Below are 21,576 nucleotides of genomic sequence, written 5' to 3' on the forward strand. Positions count from 1 at the left end.
ATGATGTAAGGTAAGGGCCCAACTATTCTGCCTGTTTTCTCATTATGATTATTCCATTATCCCATTATAAATTCTTGAAGAGTCTTTCCTTTTGCCATTCATTGTCCTGGAAACATTGTCAAACATCATTTTCCCATATATAAGAGGGTTTATTTGGGGCCACCTATTCTATTCAACTAGCCTAAATATCTATCTGCTTTATGTCAATATCATACTATTTTGACAACATAGCTTTGTGCGTTTTGGTATTTCAATAACTTTTATATTTAGTGGGCAAATAATAATTACATATATATTTGTGGAGTACAATGTGATTCTTCCATACATTTATACATGGTGGAATGGTCAAATAAGGCTAATTCACGTATCTGTCACTTCACATACTTATTTATTTGTGGTAAGAACATTTAAATTCCACTCTTTTAGCAAGTTTGAAATATACAGTACATTATTATTGACTATAGTAACCATGTTGCTCAATAGATAATTAGAATGTACACCTCCTGTCTAGCAGAAATTTGTACCCTGGACCATCATTTTCCTTTTTCATCCACCACTCCCCACCATGGCCTCTGTTAACAATCATTCCACTATCCATGAGTTTAATGTTTCTAGATTTCTTGTGTGAGTAAAAAAGGTGATTCTGTGAATTGAGAAAAGCAATATAGTGGTATTAATGAGCAGTTTGTCATTGTTGTCATTTGGGGCTAGTACTACTGGTTACTCTCAGAAAAGCCAGAGAATGGAGCGATGGGTTAACGGACATGTGTACCCATCAATTCCAGCCAGTTAATCCTTGAAGAGTCCTGTGGCTGTTAATTACCACGCAATTCTGGGCTTTCAAGAGAAAAATCTGTCCAAGATCCCAAGGCAACCTTCCAAGCCCTCTGCAAGAGAAGTAGAAGTACAATTTATTCTGCTAGAAACTGAAGTGCTGAGAATAGGCTCCTCTTTGCAGAAAACTCAGATGTGGGCCAGGTGTACATGTGGTGATGTGTCAGTCACGTGGGCTACCATACGCCCCTGTCCCATTCAGGACTACGCATGCCCACTGGGAATCCACTTTGTTACTGCACCTCAAATTGGTAGCCAACTTTAGTCTCTGAAAGTTAAGTGTTTAAAATAGGAGAATACGCAGGACAGGCCACAGTTCCACTGCTGCAACTGGTCCTCTGGCTACGGCTTATTTTCATCATTTCTCTTCTATTAATATAACATGCACTGTAGATTCCTACTTTTTAGCCAGTTTTTCCACTCATTTAGTTTTATTGTCCAGTTCAAACATACTTTCTTGAGGAGTCTGAGTACTCATTAACTTGACTTCATCAAGTTCCTGTTGCTCTAAATTCCATTTGACTATGCTCACCAATCATGGGACCAGTAAAAGTTACCTAACTGAATCTCTTGTTTCCACACAAACTCATCCAGGCCCCCGTATGTAGCAGTAATCTTAAGTCCTTTGATTATTCCCACTAGGATACAATTTTGTGTGTGTGTGTGTGCTTAGTGGTTTGCCAATAAGACCAGGTGTCCACTGTGGCTTTAGACCTAGTGCAGCACTTACTGTATACTCTTGGAAAAACACCTCCCCTCCACATAGACGCTTCTAGTTATAGTCAGTCTAAAAGTGTGGATGGGATAAGACACATTCCCCACATGGGTCACTTGGAGTGACAGTGGAAACAGTAAATTTGCTTCCTACCCTCTTGGTTCCCAAACCAAGGAAACCCATGACTACTCAAACCCATATAATGGACTTAGGTTCAATATATATGCTACATCCTGAAAGAGCACTACACTCCACAAGAAGGCATCCTCAAGAAGATGCCCTCACTGACACCTGACTATATTCCCACATTTAACGATGTCACCTGTTTCTGGAGAATGAAAGCAGGTTCTACCATCATAGTTTCATTGTTTATACCTATGTCACCATAAAATGAGCCCTTCATTCAAAGATAATGTTATTTGTGATTTAATGTCAGTAAGAAAGAATGTCTGTAGCTTTTAAACACTGGTAAAAGCAATACTGACAATGGATAGAATCCCTTATTCAGATTAAGAATGAGTTGTAGTAGGGACAAAATGTTGCCATCCCCATGACTGAAGAGGTCTGATGTAATCAACACCTCAAGCACTGGTTTTGATCTCTTTGAAGTAAGGCACCATATATATAGCTTAGCATCCATCTTGATGGTGTGTTGGATGTTGAGCAGAGGCCGTAGCTGTGACAGCCATGTGGAGGAGAAGTCTATGCTGTTAAATTTGCATGTAGACAGAGACCGGCTCACATCCACTGGGAGTATTCTGTGAAATACTTGCTTGTGACTTCTGTGTGCTAACGGTTTACAATGAACATTGCTGTCAGATACAAAGACCCTGACCTTTGTGTGAAGTCCAGAGGTCCATCCACATGCCGCTTACTCAGGCAGCTTTTTCTCTGATATTTTAATCTTATTCCTTCCAAGCTTTTCACCAATAAGCCAAGCCATTTAGTACTACCACTGAGTCTCTATCTGTACCTCAGACTACTTTGTCATCATATTGTATAAAATTCTACGAGACCTGGAGTGTATTACCCAAGCTCTGAACACAGAAAGACTGTCTCCTTACTGCCTTTAAGGTCATCCATGAACTGAGCCCTATGTAATTAAGAGTTGTGGGATCCTTCCTCAAAGGTATCCAGTTTTCCCTTTATTTGATGGGCTCAGAATCTGAGAGCTGGTTCAGATTCTGAACCAAGCAGGCGAAGGATCACATAAGCCTTACTGGGGAGACTGAAAACATCACTTTACTCGTCAGTTACTGATCTTCTTTGTTATGCAAGTCAAGCAATATCCTTATTGACTCGCCCCAAGGCACACCATGCTATATTAGCTAAATTCAATGATCCTTGGATTTTAATGTGACCTTGATAACCACCACTTCCTGTTTTTAGAAATGGGTGTCGCCTCTTAAAAAGTAGCTTTCTTTGATACTTTGCATAGTCTCATCGCCTCTGCTTCTCTGAACTAAACTTCCTCTGAAAGGGCTTCTGCTGCCATGCCCTTCACCCCGGTACTCTCTCAAAATTGCTATGTATGATTTATATGGCTTCTTCTCAAGTGAGCTCTCACCTTAAAAACTATGTGTGTACTGAGACTTTCTGAGATTTGCCACCTCTGGGCTGAGAGGCACTGGGTCTCTACACTTTTCATGTTTTATTGATGTCGTTCCAGGATATTTCCTTCCTCATGAGTGCTGGTTCTCTGTTTGCCACATTCCTAGGACAGGACCTGGAACTTTGGAGGAAGCACCTCTTCTGTTGGCATGTTTGCTGGTTCTTTCTCAAATGGACCATCTTAGCAGGCGCCATCTTCTTCAGGACAGCCCCTCCCTGGGAGATGTGCACAGTCGCAGCAGGCTTTGAAAGTAATTAAACATTTTTTGGAGTCTCTGAACTGTACAGCTCTTTGACTTTTGCTAAAAGTGGGGTTTGTGAACCTTCCCCCATTGCTCATTCACCTTGTTGCTTTTCCTGGAGGACAGGAAAAATATTGTCTCATATCACATTGCGTAAGAATATGCAGATCAGGAAAATTGAAAAGCCAGAACCAGAACTTCTTGCGTGACTATGATACTTTAATATAGAGATTTCAAAAGTTGAAATGCTAGGAACATATTGGAAACTAGTTTATAATAACAAGCAATTCATATAGTAGACATGAAAACTATTGCTTTATATGTGCTTGCATAGTCTTATTTAAATGATAATATCCATAGGCATTATGGTTTCAGTATCTTGAATTTATTATAAGGACATTGCAGCTCATGGAGCAAGATAACTGACCACCTTTACTCAGTTAGTAGTTTGTAGAGCTGAGTTTTGAGTCCACAACTAATTCCAAATGTACTCTTTTCAAAAATTTTTTTCTGTTCCCTTTTCCTCTTCTGCTACACTATTATGAGAATTATACACAGAAGTGCTTGAAGTCTCCCTGACAGCGTAAATGTAGAAGTTGTTTACTACATCAGGCAAAGAGGTTTTCATTGACAGTAAAGCTCTACTTTAAGCCAAACCAACCAACACACATGCCACAGTCGCAATGATAAATTAGTATCTTAATTTAGTTTTTATTTGAAAGTTCACAAAAGTTCAGATACTTAGATGAAATGATAAAATATACTGACTACCAAAAAATTGTGTTAAAAATTTAATATTAATCCATAACCAAGCCATGTTTTGGATTTGTGTCCCCATCCAAATATCATGTCAAATATTTATCCTCAATGTTGGTGGTGGGGCCTGGGGGTAGTTTATTAGATCATGGGGGCAGAGTCCCCTATGAGTGAGTTTTCATAAGATCTGGTTGTTTAAGAGTGTGTGGCAACTCCCACTCTCCCTGTTCCTCCCGCTCAGGCCAGGTAAGATGTGCCTGCTTCCCTTTGACTTGTACCATCACTGCAAGTTTCCTGAGGCCTCTCCAGCCATGCTTCCTGTACAGCCTGCAGAACCATAAGCCAATTAAACCTCTTTCCTCATAAATTACCCAGTCTCAGGTATTTATAGCAGTGCGAGAATGGACTAATACGCATCTGAAATCTCTGTTATGGAGGGTGCTGTCTGACAGATGTCTGATATTTGTAATCATTTCTGAACTGGAAACAGCTGAATAGTCCAATTAGTGTTTTAAAAAATGTTATTCTTTGCTTTACTCTGATTTGTATATTCTCACGCCTCATCTACCTTTTTTTGTCGCTTTGCCTCTGTGATGTTAAACCTCAAAGCTGCTATCAATCGTGTTTTCACCTTTTGCACTTTTTCATTCTTAAGCTTCCAAATGCTCTTGGGGTTCATCAGAGCTGAGGTATGAATTGGGTTGAAGAACATTTTATTCCTTCAATATCCATGATCTATTAATTCCTGTCCTCTCTAATCTCTCCACCTCATTTAGAGGATTACAGAGAGTCAATTTGAGCATGACATCGCATTTTAGTTATTGGATTGGAAATCAGGCTTACATTAAAGAGACTCTTCTTTCATTTGTGGAAAGGTTAAACTACAATTGATAATTCAAAATCAGGTACTTCTGACACCCCTGGATTAGCAAGTAAGTAGTTGGAAAGGAAATTGAAACAATATTCACTAGATTGCTTGGATAGGTAGATGTGTGTGGAAAATGGCGAGGAAGATGAATAATTTTTTCTAATGACTAAAAGGTGCCAAATACTGAAATAGGAAATAAGAAACAAATAGAAAGACATAGAATAAATGAGTGAGTGAAAGAGACAGACAAAAGAGAGTTGATGAGGCTGTTCATTTGACACAGACCCTCAAAATCCCTCATTACCCAGGCTTAAAAATTACTTCCAAGAATGATTTTATCATTTCATTATTTTCTCTCCACTTTAGCCAAATCGTCATGAACCCCCTCGTAAGCCTGTAAGTGCCTGTCCTCTACAACACTGGCCCCTCCCCACTGGTGGCGTTTCCAGGTTGGAGCTGCAAAGGTAGCTTCAGTTTGTCTTCCTCCACGAAGCACGGCTCCTGCTCCAGGCCCCTTAAAGGGTGACCTCCGTGAGGCACGGCAGGGCTCCATACAAGGACTGGCACTGGGAGAAGGGCCAAATTTCAGAGGCAACAGCATACACCAATCAGGCTAATATCTTTAAGCTGCTAGAGAAAGAAGCCTCCTGCAAAATCAAGGTCTATCTTCTTTTTTTTTTTTTTTTTTTTTTGAGACGGAGTTTCACTCATGTTACCCAGGCTGGAGTGCTATGGCGCGATCTCGGCTCACCGCAACCTCCGCCTCCTGGGTTCAGGCAATTCTCCTGCCTCAGCCTCCTGAGTAGCTGGGATTACAGGTGTGCCCCACCATGCCCAGCTAATTTTTTGTAGTTTTAGTAGAGACGGGGTTTCACCGTATTGACCAGGATGGTCTCGATCTCTTGACCTCGTGATCCACCCGCCTCGGCCTCCCAAAGTGCTGGGATTAAGGGTCTATCTTCTTAAGAAGGATTTCACCTCTACGGCCATACCACCCTGAACGCACCCCATCTCCTCTGATCTCGGAAGCTAGCAGGGTCGGGCCTGGTTAGTACTTGGATGGGAGACTGCCTGGCAATACCGGGTGCTGTAGGCTTAAAGAAAAAGAAAATTTAAAAAAAAACAAGAAAGAAGGATTTCACCAATCTGAAGCAATGGAAAGTACAGGAGGTGCGGAGAAACACAGAGGACGATTGGAGCGGAGCTTCGGAGTTTCCAAATGGGGAAGTTAGGCTGGGTGTGGTGGCTCGTTCCTGTCATCCCAACACTTCAGAAGGCCAAAGCAGGAAGATCACTCAAATCCAGGAGTTTGAGATCAGCCTGGGCAAGGTGGTATGACCTCATCTCTATAAACAAGCAGACAACACAAAACAAAATAAGAAAGTTGCTTTCTATTGTGTGGTCCAAGAGGTACGATCAGGACTAAAAGCAGGAGGTAAGTGAAGAAAATAAGAATCATTTAGACATCAGAAAAGCGAACTAGGGAATGGGTGGGGTTACAAGTGTTGTGATAAGAGCAAAGAATAAGAGAAGACACACAGGGGGATGCAAAGGACCAGTCAAATCCAGCCACAAAATGATGGCTAGGTCTGCTTAATGATAGATGAAGGCTCTCAGTAACTACCTCTCCTCTCCACCTCAGCATCCCTGCTTGAAGTTAGAGAGATATGGATAAGACAGTCCACTTGGACATTTTCTCCTACCGCAATGCTTTGCAAATGCACTATTTGTAAGCAGGGACAGGTTGTCAAATGAAGATCATTGCAAGGTCATTCTCCCCACAGAAATAAGAAAGCTCACAGGGACTGTCTCTAGAAATGCCTGAGCTTCTTTTTAGGATAAGGCATTTGGTCTACAGTCATGAGTCATATCCCATTTGGGATTCTCTTACAGCCTGGCCTCACAGGGGTAAGGCTTTAAAAGAATTTGATAGCTTGAATGCCCAGGTCATCATGACTTATGTATAGCATCTTAAAAAGGCTGAAAGCAAATTTACAAAGTCTGAAAAATGGTCAGCATTTCAAGCATGCAAACCTCCATGGCCAGAGCTCTAAGGAAAGCATAATATTAACCTATCTGTGCATGCAAGGAGTCATGAATATTTTACAAACTACTGTTACTGTATAAATAAATGTTCATTGAATTGAATGGAAACACTGGTAATAAATGTAAGGAAGAAGGTAATGTTTACAGAGTACTAAACTTGGTCCTATGAATTAAACAAAACTCTTCTTGCTAGCAGGGCAAGGCATCAACATAACCAGGGTAGAAATTGCTAAATAAACAGAATGCTGGACTCCTCCTGTACGCTTTTTTCTTTTGTGAAATTGAGGCTACCCATGAGAGCATTTGTTCCCATCTAGGCTTCCTTCACCAACATTAAGAGTTGCAGGCAGAAGTAGACACGCTCAGGCCACCTTCACATAGCTGCTCTCCTCACCCCAGCAATATTTGCCAAGTCTAGATAAAGGGTATTTAACAGCAGGTACTGATATGGAAGAAAGGAGCAGGCGATCAAGAATCTATCCATGAACAGTGAGAGGCAGATGGCTCTGGAAGTGAGAGCCTGGCTTTTCTGATACAGTCGGTGATGAATTACATATGAAAATGCCCTGCAATCCCATGCATTCTAAGCATAAGACAGCACCACAGCCTATTCTCGTGGTTGCTCTTGAGAATGGAGAGTGCAGTGAGAGGTCACATCCTCTCAACACAAGAATGTGACCATGCCGAGGCCTACCCACAAGAGGCAAAGTCAATGAACAGAACTGCTTCAGACCTACATGGACACCAAAACCTCATCCCTGGATAGATGGCCTTCTGGTTTCTGGCCTTCCCATATTCCTCACTGAGTAACGGGAAGAGGAGATTTTATTTCCAGTATTTTATTTTTTTGTCAGAGTGGGTCCAGCCCCTAGAAATGCTCAGTTGCTCTTTTCAGATGTCTTAGGAAATGGATTGGAGAACATTCTGAACTTACACTGAGTGCATGATAACACAGAAGGATGACTGCTATGTAGTGACTGCTTTCTGGCTTGTAGGGTGGAAGAAGCACAGCTCAGGAAACCAAGGGAATCTGAATCTGGGTCCCAGTTCAGTGCCCAATTTCAGTTACGTGATTTGGGGCAAACTATTTTATCTCATGGCATCGGTTTGCTCACTGGTGAGGTTTATAATTAGTCACATCATTATTGATATTGTTATAATTTTAAAAAGAGAAGTAAAGCATTTGGTGAGTTTCTACCTCCTAGACAACAAGCAGTAAAGCCTCCATCCAATGCCACTTTTCCCTTCGCCCTTACCTTTCCTCACACTTCTTACTTTGTGCCACCAACAGATCTGACACGAGACAGAGAGACCCCAGGTAAGAAAAAACACGAAGCCAGAGCAGATAATCATGTGCCTGAATACTGTTCTCTAAGAATGCGCAGAACGTATTGTAATCTAATAAGATCTACCATACTGAGAAATCCAAACTTTCTTCGACTTTCTGCATTTTCCTCTCAACAAGACTTGATTTTAATATATTCTTCAACACATTCCTTATCAAACTTCTCCCATTCTCAGGAGAAAAGTGTTTTTAAGTGAAGATTCTTTATTTTTAGTCAAACTACCACAACTCTCAATAGTACAATGTTTTTAAGTTCTATTGATTCTAAAGAAGTTACAAGAATAACTTGGATTATGTCATGTGTAGTATAACAATCCCTTTGAAATGTCTACATCCTCATCCCCAGAACTTGGGACTATGTTGGGTTATGTGGCAAAGGTGAACCGAGGTTGCAGACAGAATTGAGATTTCTAATCACATGATCTTAAGACGATTATCCTCGCCTATCCAGGTGGGCTTAATGGACTCACAGGGGTCCTTAAAAGTGGAAGAGAGATTCTGAAGAGAATCTCCAGGAGAGAAGGTCACTACTGGAAGCTGCAAAAAGCCAAGAAGCCAAAACCTTCAGAAACAAATGGACACTTCGCACACCTGGGTCTTTACTTAGATCTATTTCAGAATCTCTACAGAACTGTAAGAAAATGAATTTGTGTTGTTTCAAGCCACTAAGTTTGTGGTAATTCACAGTAGAAAACTTACACAAAATACAACGTGTGGGCAGGAGGTACAGAAAACTTAGAACTACTATAATGATTTCATGAGATGACATTATTGACTGAGAAATCCTAGTACTTGAGAAGACGATTGATTTTGTGTTGTGCATGTCAGCTCAGGTGCTGAGCCGGGTGACTGACAGAAGATCTTCATTGACATCACAGTTATTTCTTTCTTTGTCAGTAGGCAGCCTATGCACTCCTTCATGACACATTTCCAACATAAAATGAGAAAAACCTTTGTATAGATATGATTAGAATGAATTACCATTAGGACTAACAAGACATGCATGGAATTATAAAATAATTATAATTTATGTTTATATTAAGACATTTATATTTATATATTATAAGTATATATTATTTAACTATGTTTGCACATTATAAATATATATTATGTAATATATATTTATATATTATAGAATTTGGTAGAATTCAATATATATTTATATATTATAAATATATTTATAAAATATAAGTATACTAATAATGCATATTTATATATGATGTTATTTATACTTAAAAGTAACATAAAATATATCACTATAGTTATTTTATGTCATAGCCAAAAATATTTGTGGAGAGCACACACTCAGTCTAGGAAGCAAATAAAACTATGTCACAGGCAAGTAAACATCCATTATAAGGTAAAAATGAGGCCTACAGTAGGAAAACAAATTTCTCTTTGCTGGATATATTTCCAGAATTGTTAGGTTAAAAAAAGCCCATCTTCATACTTGAAGATACTTTTAGGGAACATGATTAAAAAACTTTGGTTAGGCAATTCTTTGTGGGAGCACATTGCTATAAATTGAAGACTATTAAGTAAATAGTTTTAACTTTTCATTTATGAACTACCACAAATCTCTAAATACTCCACTTTTAAATCTAAGAGCTCGTATTAAGTAGATAAACCTATGAAAACAGAATACATTAAAAGTTTCAATTTCGTGGTGTGAGTCCAAGATAATACACCTGCCAAATGTCATCTAAGTGTTCAATCCAAAGTGCACAGAAGAATCCAGATTTCTGAAAGTCATTCCAACAACCAATCCTAGAAGAATTATAGCTCTGCATTCAATTATTGGGTCTACCTCCATGGAATTTCAGACAATCACTTTTAATTTCCCATTAGTATTCAAATACCAAAAATATGTACTCATTAAATTTAACTCCTAAGTTTTCACAATTGAACACATTAGGGTCAAGATACGTACCTTGAGATGAAAACGAAACATGTTAAGCTTGTATGACTTTGCCCTGTATATCAGTTGGTAAAAAGTTATCTGGATCATTTGTTTTAATTTACTATTTAGCATTATGTGAATTGAATGTTCGATGTAGACAATGTCAAAACGCAGGATACACAGCAGAAAAAAATAGAAAATACTTTAATTCTGCAACCAAAATGTAATAAGATTCAATATTTTTGAGTATGTTGTATATTTCTGATGTACATCAAACTGAGGCTTCTACATCTTAACTAAATGTAACTAATTATGAGGGTTTTTGTTAGATATTTGTGTTGTTTTCTCTAAGACAGAAAAGCTATTATAAATAGCAGTGTATGTTGGTGAGAGTGTAAATTAGTTCAACCATTGTGGAAGACAGTGTGGCGATTCCTCAAGAATTTGGAACCAGAAATACCATTTGACCCAGCAATCCCATTACTGGGTATATACCCAATGGATTATAAATCATTCTACTACAAAGACACATTCACACATATGTTTATTGCAGAAGTATTTACAATAGCAAAGACTTGCAACCAATGCAAATGCCCATTAATGATAGACTAGAAAAAGAAGATGTGACACATATACACCATGGAATACTATGCAGCCATAAAAAAGGATGAGTTCATGTCCTTTGCAGGGACATGGATGAAGCTGGAAACCATCATTCTTAGCAAACTAGCACAGGAACAGAAAACCAAACACGGCATATTCTCACTCATAAGTGGGAGTTGAACAATGAGAACACATGATCACAGGGAGGGGAACATCACACACTGGGAACTATGGGGGGTAGGGGCAAGGGGAGGGATAGCATTAGGACAAACAGCTAATGCATGCAGAGCTTAAAAGCCAGATGATGAGGTGATGGGTGAAGCAAACCACCATGGCACATGTATAGCTATGTAACAAACCTGCATGTTCTGCACATGGATCCCAGAACTTAAAGTAAAATTAAAAATAAATCAACAAATGTGTAAAAATTTATTTAGATAAATCTTTGTTATTGGCAAAACGCTTCCATATGACTGGTTTCAAATTTCTGGTGAAACTGCTGAGCCAGAGAAAATATAAAATTAAAAATTTAAACAGTTAATTTCAAGCTATTTTTCACTAGAAATAAGAATTCATGGGCCGAGTACCATGGGTCATGCCTGTAATCCCAGTACTTTGGGAGACCAAGGTGGGTAGATCACCTGAGGTCAGGGGTTTGAGACCAGCCTGACCAACATGGAGAAACTCCATCTCTACTAAAAATACAAAATTATCCAGGTGTGGTGGCACATGCCTGTAATCCCAACTACCTGGGAGGCTGAGGCAGGAGAATCACTTGAACCCAGGGGGCGGAGGTTACGGTGAGCCGAGATTGCACTCCAGCCTGGGCAACAAGAGCAAAAAAAAAAAAAAAAAAAAAAAAAAAAAAATAGAAGAAATAAGAATGCATATTCATATATCTGCAATTCAAATAAGTAAACTATTATTAATTTCCCTTTTATGTTGTTTTATTTTGTGAATTGTTTACTCAAATTCCCATGTCCATTTTTCTACTGGGATTTTTCATGCTTTTTATTAGAAATTCTAATAATTATGTATGTTAATGGATATTGCAAATGTTTTCTAAGGTATTAAATATGTGTTCTGGTTGATTTAAAATACATAATTTGACATCATATACAACTATTAAGTAAAATGATAACTGTGATTTTTGCCTTTTTTGTTAGTGTGTGTGTGTGTGTGTGTGTGTGTGTGTGTGTGTAAAGAGGCAGAAACAGGAAGACAGAGACAGAGCCTTTGAACAGAGCCAAGCCTGATGAATAAAACAGATCTGCTATCTAGATACTTATTAATAAATTCTACTGGGCCTATTCTTTAGTTCTGGACCTTGAAGTCCACCTGTTTTAAAGTAATTCATATATTAGATCTGTATAGTTATAATCTTGTCTTTTGAAGCATGCATTGTTCCTCATTGTCAGTATTTTCATGACTCTGCTCAAATATTTACCCTTCAGAATAGATTCTGCACTCATTTTATCAAGAACAGAAAAAAAAAACATGCTATTGAAAGTTTGGCTGAAAAAGTAACACTATGGAAAATATAAATTTAAGGAGCACTGACATATTTGAAAGGTGATGCTCTCTCATGGGAACGTAACATGTCTCTCTATTAAATCAATTCCCATTTCAGTCCTTTGCCACGTTCTATAGTCTTCGTACACTATTGTTTTTGAATACTGTAAGCAGTCCTTTCTTGCATGAAGCAAAACAAATTCATTTAACAGAAGGAGTTTACCACCCTGAGTGTCCCAGCATAACTATGAAGACTTTCTGTCTTCAGCAGACCCCTCCCAAGCGGGTCTCTGGTCCTGCTGCTGGGGCAGGGTCCACTGTGCTCACATCCCGAAGCTCTGTGCTCACCTTCCTCCTTCTGCCTGCACAATTGCCTGTGTTGCTGCCAATAGCCTCCAAATCCCTGAACTGCATTAGTGACACCTCAGCGAGGGCCTTTCCCATAGTCAACCTCCCCTAAACTCTTGGTTTGCCACCCTCCGTAGCTACTACAAGTCAGCGGAAACATTCTCTCCACCTCTGGCAGCAGCCCTTTCAGAAGGGCTCCCACGGCAAAGGTGATGCAATATGTTTCCTTGTAACGCAAGGTTCCAACCACTGGTAGGGACATGGCTGGGGCAGTACAAGTTGTTCAGGAATGCACAAAAACAGTTGCCCAGGCCCTGGTGGCCTTTCCCTCTGACATCAAGGTTTCTGGTGCCGTCTGTCTCAAAGGGCAAGGTAATAATGGCCCTCACCCCTGCTGCCTGCCTTCCCCCCTCTCCTTTGCTCAGATTCTGGCTTGCAGGGAATCACAGCCTGTCTTGGTGGTTCCAAATTCAGGCTCTACCTCCTGCCCCTAGCCAAAGACCTCTCCCGCGTTTTCTTTCCCAGGGAGCAACCACTGTTAGTTAATGTTCTTCCAAAGATATTCATTGCTTTCACAGTCTTCTACATGAACTTTCACACATAAAGTGTTTCCAATGAGATTTTTCTTGCATTTATATTAGCCTACTATGCTGCATTTTGTGTTTTGCTATTTTGTGAAAATACAAGTCTCTCAGAGATGATAACTGCATTTAGGTCTATAGGATAAAAAGCGCCATCATTTTTTAACTCCTGAATATTATTCCACTGTAAATACGTTTATTCATCAATCTCATGTTAACAGGATTTTATGCTCTTTCCATACTTCACTGCCATAGACAAAGCAGCACCTTTAGGGACATGTGCTTTTTCCCCTTTTAAATCCCCATCTATGGGATGCTGTGGAACTGGCTTCCAGAAAGATCACTCTGCTCACCCTCCAGTCAACAAGCAGTTACTTGTACACCAGGCACTTGAAGATGTCTATCTCGTTAAAGCTTCAACTTGGATTTTCCTAATTATGAATGGTATTACTGCTGTTTTCATATTTAGTAGGCCATTAAGAATTCCTTTTCTGTAGGATGTCAATTTATGTCATTGGCCTACTTTTCTACTAGAATCTTTCTTACTGTCATACAGCTTATTATTTTATCTGAGACTTACAATTTTATCTGAGATCAAATATTTAAAAATTTCAGCTTGTTATTTTTATTTTAACCTTTAAAGGGTGACCTTGACCAATTATCTCTGTTGATTGTCCTTTAGTTTCGCATTGTAAAGTGTATTGACATTGGAGTGGTTTGGGGATTTGTGTCATGGTGAGAAAAACATTTTATAATTTTAGCAATGCAAACAAAATCCCATGGTTTTAGTAATTTATGTTTGCATTTCTTTTTTTATTCCACATGATGCTACTTTGAAAATATGTATATTATATGAATATGAGCTATTTTTATTTGTCAAAGAACAAATATAGTCAATTTTGTATGGTTGACCACAACACACACATGTTGTAATGCAAATTAGCATCATGTTAAGTAGGGTGAAAATGAGACTAAATATAAATGTGCTTATATCCATTATTATTTTTTCATTAAGCACTTTTAAATAAAAAGTAGGTACTGAATTGACTCAAAGGCTTTCTCAGCATTTAAGCTAATCAGATTTTTCCTTGTTTGATTATGACTATAATGAATACTTTTCTGGCTTTTCCTTTTTAAGTATTTTCTTCCTGGTCATAAGCTCCATCTGTTCTTGGCAAATTACTCCTCTGATATGCTGCTTGTTTATGCCTACCAACATTTTATTTGGAATTTTTAATCAGTGGTCGTAATTAAGATTTTACTATGGTTTTTATGAATTTGAACACTTAGGTATTTTGCTTTTCATATCAAGATCATGCTTCTTTCATGAAAACAGCTTAGACAGATTAGGGCCACGCAGCTCTAATTTATCTGTGAAATGTGGATCTCTTCCGTATTTATTTCTTTGATAAAATTATTGCTTTTATGATTAATTTTTGATATTTCAGCCGTAGACTTTCACCATTTTTCACTGTGTTAGAAAACTCACCTATTAAACTAACTTTGGAATTATTTTTGGAAATATATTTCCATTTCCAAAATGTCAATCGTTATCCTGTCAGTTTTCACTGTTTTGAATCTTATTTTGAGTATTTCGCTTATTTGTACTTTAAAAAAATATTTTTCTCACTAGTTTCCCTCAGAGTGTATTTCCATTTTCAAAGAATAAGCTCTCATATTAATACGTATCCGCTTTATTTATTTATTTATTTATTTATTTTTTGAGACGGAGTTTCGCTCTTGTTACCCAGGCTGGAGTGCAATGGCGCGATCTTGGCTCACCGCAACCTCCGCCTCCTGGGTTCAAGCAATTCTCCTGCCTCAGCCTCCCGAGTAGCTGGGACTACAGGCGTGTGCCACCATGCCCAGCTAATTTTTGTATTTTTAGTAGAGACGGGATTTTTTTTTTTAATGGCATCCTTGAATTCTTCCAGAGGGTGGCACACAGGGTCTGAATTCATAGAATCCACCAATCTCAAGCCTGGTTTTAGAACATGAAATTTTCTCTCTCTTTCTCTGTCTTCTTCATCCCTTCTCTTTTTGTCTTCTAAACTATTCCTCCTTAGTATAATTCTGAAATTAGTCTAGACTTTTACAAAAGAACCCAGGAGTTGTCAATTTGGCCTTTAGTCCTGGAAATATCTTTGAAACAAGGAAACAAAAAAGGTCTAACTACTTTACTAGAATGAAAGAACAGTACTCAAATTTACAGAAAAATTAACATCTCACTAAGATAATCTTGCACACTAATTTTGTCACAACACATTAGAAAAATATCCATATTTACTTTATTCTCTAGGTCAATTTATGTTCCTTGAAATTATCAGGTTCCTATAAATTAGAATTTGTCTTTTTATACAACTATGTTATCAGTGTTTTTAAAGGTAATTTGTGAGCGTTTGTGATTTCCATCTTCTGTACTTAATGATGTCTCATTTTTCAAAGTTCTCCTTGGCAAATTTTTAGTAGTTTGTATTTTTCTAGAAAAGTCTTTCAATATGCTATAAGCTAAGGAAGTAGACATTGTATTTTTTAGTTCAATAAAAAAGCCACTTATTTATTTTTACATCTTCTCTTTAAAAAGTATATTGATGCAATTCAAATATTATAGATCAGTGAGAACAAATGTATTTGTATAGGTCTTGCTACGGACGAAAGGCAGAAGTCAGAGGAAGGAATGTAATTAGTGAAGCAGGACAGAGGAAGCTTAGGTGAGAACAGGTGCGTGGCAGAGTGCCTGGGGCAGATGAGAATAAGAGAAAGTGGCTTGCAGAGACAGAGAGAAGAATGAGGCTTAGAGAGGTTGTTATAAATGTTTGTAAGAATGAATCAGGACTATAAAAAGGGAGTCCATAGAAACTCAATATTACACACAGAAGGGTCAACCCTGGCCCTGGCTCCAGCCTACTCAAAGCACAGTGGATTGCCAGCTAGTGATTTACTGCACAGGCAACACACTGAAAGATGTTTCTCTAAAGAAAATGAATCAACCCTTTGGGGGGCAGTCCTAGAAAAGATATTGAGGCACTGGTACCCTAAATCAAAGATTGTCACTCTCAACAAGTTTTTTTTTTTTTTTTTTTTTTTATTTAAAGCCAGACACTAGTTAAAGGTAATAAAGACAGATTTTATTTTTGATAAGTATCGCAATAGGGCTTAAAACCCACTGTATGCCCCTAATCTCTGTGACTACAGAGGCTGAGGTGGAAGCATCACTTGAGCCTGGGAGTTCGAGACCAGCCTGGAAACATAGTGAGACCCTTTCTAAGAAAAAAGCAAAATGAACAAAACAACAAAAAAAAAAACCCAAAAAAATCCCACTATAGCCTGAGCTGAACTCTGCCGAAACAAAAGGCAAGAGAGTTTTTAAATACTATGGTATACTTAAAAATAAAAAATAAAGGCAATGAAGGGCATTAGGTTTTGGTCTCTGAGACTAGACCATCTGAGTTTGTAACATGGTTTGGCTCTGTGTCCCCACCCAAATCTCATCTGGAATTGTAATCCCTATGTGTCAGTGGAGGGACCTGGTGGGAGGTGACGGGATCATGGGGTGGATTTCCCTCATGCTGTTCTGATGATACTGAGTGAGTTCTTATGGGAGCTGATGGTTTCAAAGTGCGGCATTTCCCCTCTTGCTCACTCTCTCCTGCTGCCTGGTTTCCCTTTTGCCCTGCGCCATGACTTCAAGTTTCCTGAGGCCTCCCCAGCCACGTGGAACTATGAGTCAATATCTCTTTTCATCATAATTACATAATTCATCAGTCTCAGGTAGTTCTTTATAGCAATATGAGAATGGACTAATACAGTTTGCTGCTTGGCGCTTTATAGAGGAGAAACAAACATCTCATATCTCATGACAGGAGGCAGTGATACAAGTTGGAACAGGGTGGCCTCTGTCATTAGGCCCTTCTCCTCTCTCAGGGACTGGGAGAAAGACGGAGAGCTACTCCTTGAGTGTCTGCATTTCAAAGAGGTGGCTCTCAGGTCCTTGAGGAGACAATTCTGGACAGCAGAAGATTTGTATCTCAAAGGGATGGAGGAAGGATTTAGAACTGTAAGCTTTCTAAAGGAACTGCCCTGAGAGGTGGTCCAGGGGCTTATCTGACCATCACTGGGTTTTGGCTAAAACCAACAGTAAATTCTTCTAGCAATATTAAGGTTTCTCAATTGGGCACTGAAGGGCAGATAAGGTCATCCTAAGGACGTGGCCTGAAACTGCTAGAAGTCATGCTGGAGTTTGGTCAGGTCTCTTAGTGCAGGCATTTGGGCAGAGTCGTTATGTATTAGATGTGAGTGGTAACCAACATATTCCAGGAGAGCTGGCAACTGGAAAGAGAAAGATGAGTTTAAAACAATGAGGAGAAAATAGGCCTAGAACAAAATAATGATACAGATTCAGGGTACAGAGGAGAATTAAGCAACAGCAGAATGAAACTAGGCCAAATCAATCTTACAAACCGCTAACTGGCAACTTTACAGGCAGACATCTATATATTTATACGAGTACACAAACACATGAATGTGGATATGTATATATAGAAAACAAATCAATTTAACTCCATAGAATACCTTTAAAATAATGTTGAAGATTATTATCTCAAAAAAAAAACAACAAGATAAAGATTTAAAATAGTTAGAAACTTTTAGACATAGAAGAGACTAGAGGATGAGTTCAAAAGGGAATATCCATGCTGTCAAGGTCATCAGGCAGCAGATCGCATGGGTGCAGTGAATGCCCAGCACATTTAGTGAAGCAAAGGTCCACGACTAAATCCATAAGTGTGAAACCTTAATACATCATAAAAGCTCTTAGAATGTAGATAAAATCTCCTAAGAAGGAATAAGAAGTACTTGGATATCCGGCTTCTCTTTAGCACTCACTTAGCCAGAGGTTGATTGAAGAAGGCCTTTACATACTGAGGAAATTTTTTGAACCTAAAAGACTAAATCATCTCTGAAAATAGAAAATAAATGCAAAGAGAGGATAAACAAATTTGCAACTCATCTATTAATTCTAATTAGAGCACACTTATGGAAGAGTCCAGAAACACTCTTGGGAATGAGGGAAATAAAATATTTCAACTAAATGAACTTTAATCAGCCCAGAGGTTATGAGCAACAGCAGAGGGCAGTACAGGAAGCTGTTCACCTTTGCATCCAGAGTAGTCTCATCTGAAAGTCACAGGGGTCATGACTTTAGGCCTAGAGAAAGGAAAGCATAATCACAGCATGCAATTTGCATATTAAATAAACCACGTTAAGTAGTGATAATTATGTCCCAATTGTTTATTTTTAGAATCAGTCTGCAAAATCAAATATCGTTATGCTTAGTAATATGAGCAGTACCAAAGAAAAGATTCAGAGTTTTGGAGGTGGAGGTGATGGGAAGGACAAAATGATCTAATAAGAAATGGAAATTTGGGCCCGGCGCAGTGGCTCATGCCTGTAATCCTAGCACTTTGAGAGGCTGAGGCCAGGCGGGTGGATCACTGGAGGTCAGGAGTGTGAGACCAGCCTGGCCAACATGGTGAATCCACTTCTCTACTAAAGATACACAATTAGCCAGGCATGGTGGCACACATCTGTAATCCCAGTCACTGAGAAGGCTGAGGCCGAGAATCGCTTCAACCCGAGAGATGAAGGTTGCAGTGAGCAGAGATCACGCCACTGCACTCCAGGCTGGGCAGCAGAGTAAGACTCTGTCTCAAAAAAAAGAAAAAAGGAAATTTGTTCTTTAACTTTTTCTACTGGGATCTGCCGAAGAGCTAGAAGTATCCTAAGTTGTGGGAAGAAAATGATGGTGGAGAGGACGCTGGAGGAGGTGGTGAGAATGCACACTCTCCTACCAGTGTCTCTGAGATACAGAAAGTGTTCTGTGTATTGGTCTCGGCTTTATGAGGTGAAGCCCAGCCACATTAGGGCATAAAGAGGGCAGCTTTTCATCCATTTGGTTCCATCTGCAGAACAGCGAAGATGAAGCCAATATTCTTCCATTAGAATAACTGGCAAGTTTATTTTTTAGAGTTTTATTTTCCAAAATTTTATCTCGATTGGCCTGTTGTATTTGGAATTTGGAAGAGGTTTTATGAAGGCTGTTTGCCAGTGGACATTTTGTACTAGAATTCTTTTGATAGATCTGAATCAGTTGCGAGTGCTGGCCTTTCCAAAGATCTTTTCCTGGCGTGGAAGAATTACAATCAAGAAACACATTTTCGCTGCTGAGTTTCTAGATAAAGACAGAGTTGCAGGCCAGTAGAGAGGTATTATTCATTCATTCTTCCTCCCACTCTAGAATTTGTCTTATGCTATTAAGGTTACTCATTTTCTGTGTTTTCCTTTTATCTTTGCAATTTTGAAAGTATTTAAGTATAAAAATTTGCTATTTGGAAAAGCTTCAATATATTTTGTGAAGTTTTCACACACACAGCGTCTGCATTATTGTCCAAAAGCTTACATTTGGGCTTGAATTTCCCCTTTGAGTCAAAACAATTTCAGGAATGTACATTCAATTTTTCAGCGGTTGAATTTGTTCTGACATTTTTATTAGTAATATGTAGGTTTAACCAACTGCTACCTCCACCCGTGATTTGTCTGGAACATCTCCACCTACATGCCTGAGTGCCGTAGGTCTGACGTGGCTGGAATAGAATTCCAGATTCCACTGCCCCTCCCCAGCCTTTTCCTCTTCCAATCTTGTCCAAACAGCATTGAGCAAATGGCACTACAAGCCATTTATCACTCCAAATACTCATGCCGAAACATAAGCACTATCTATAATTCTTAGTGTGTGTATCTCCCACGTCAGCTCTATCAGCCAGTTCCATCTTACCTGTGTGCATTCCTCCTGTGCTCACTTCTCCCTCCTCGACCTCTAGCTCCTCGCTCCACCCACCCATAGCCACCTCCTCCTTGTGCTACTGCATAGTACTGTCATTTGTATTCTCACTTCTGTTCTTTCTTTCTTATAATCAAATCACACAGCAGCCAGTGTGATCTTAAGATAGAAAACAGATCTTGTCACCCTTTCATTGTCTTTGACATAAAACCCACGCTCTTTGCAATAGAATAAAAGCCTGCACATGAACGGGTGCCTGCCTAATTCGGAGGTCTTGGCTCTTCCCTCTCTTCCACTCATTCACTAAACTTCTTTCTATTCATGCACTTCTCAAGCTCATTTCTACTTTAGGACTACCGGGAGTTCTCTGTGGCTGGAAACTCTGCCCCGTTTCTTTGCACACCTGGCCGTCCCCATAGAGACCTCTCTTCATCACCCAGCATAATTTGGTCCTCCTTATCCCCACTTAGTCACTTTCTGTCATAACATCCTATTTTTTTCCTTCTTATGTTGTTTCTTACCTTTTGCAACTAAATAAAGCTCATATTATTTAAGGTATTAATCCTGTTTTAATTATAATATTGGCTACCTCAATATTTAATTGTCTAATGGTAATTTAATATTTAAGTCTCAAATTATTGCCATCATGTAAAAATGCCTAATACAACTACATTAATAATTTTAGTGATTTATAAAAGACATTAAATAAATCTTGAGAAAATACAGATAAAATTGTACACATATTCTCAAAAACAAATCTTCTAAAGAAAAAGTAGACCAGGACTGTTAAAGCAACCATAAAGACTTGAATGAAAATTTCACTCATCACAAAGATCTACGTGCGTAATGCCAAAGACCTTAGGGCAGTCTTGCATGGAAAAGTTTTTATCTTAAATGGTAGTACTGACAATATTCTAGGGCAGAAATGACACCCCAGTTACAACAGACACGTCAAGCTAGAGATGGACCACTGACAGGCAGACTGTCTGTTTCTTATTGTTGCCTGTTGCTCATTGGCTTGAAATTACAAAGCAAAATAAGAAAACAGTCATCTCATTCCCTTTGGTCCAATTCATGAAATAATGGCCACAAATGGATTATTTTGACACCATGGCCACCTTAAAAATAAAGCATAGAATAATCTGCAACGAAGTGCAACATCTGCATAAAATTAATGGGAAGAAGATGAGCTGTGTGATGGTCAGGAAGCAATCAGAATTCTAGTAGGCACAGAGTATCTGGTATGGTTCATTAGGCAACTGGAATGCCATTTGTGTACATACACACACACATACACACACACACACACCCCCATATAGGAGTCTAACTTATACACACACACGAGAGAGAGATAGAGAGAGAGAGAGAGAGAGAGAG

At 38.9% G+C, this 21,576-nt stretch overlaps 1 pseudogene; it reads left to right on the forward strand.

The window, feature by feature from the left end:
- The first annotated feature begins 6,004 nt into the window (after positions 1-6,004).
- LOC116527477 lies at positions 6,005-6,122 on the forward strand (annotated as a pseudogene).
- The last annotated feature ends 15,454 nt before the right edge of the window (positions 6,123-21,576 follow it).

The sequence above is a fragment of the Sapajus apella genome, unplaced genomic scaffold, assembly GCF_009761245.1.
Source record: "Sapajus apella isolate SASKATOON/1434 unplaced genomic scaffold, GSC_monkey_1.0 scaffold54, whole genome shotgun sequence".
NCBI lineage: Eukaryota > Metazoa > Chordata > Mammalia > Primates > Cebidae > Sapajus > Sapajus apella.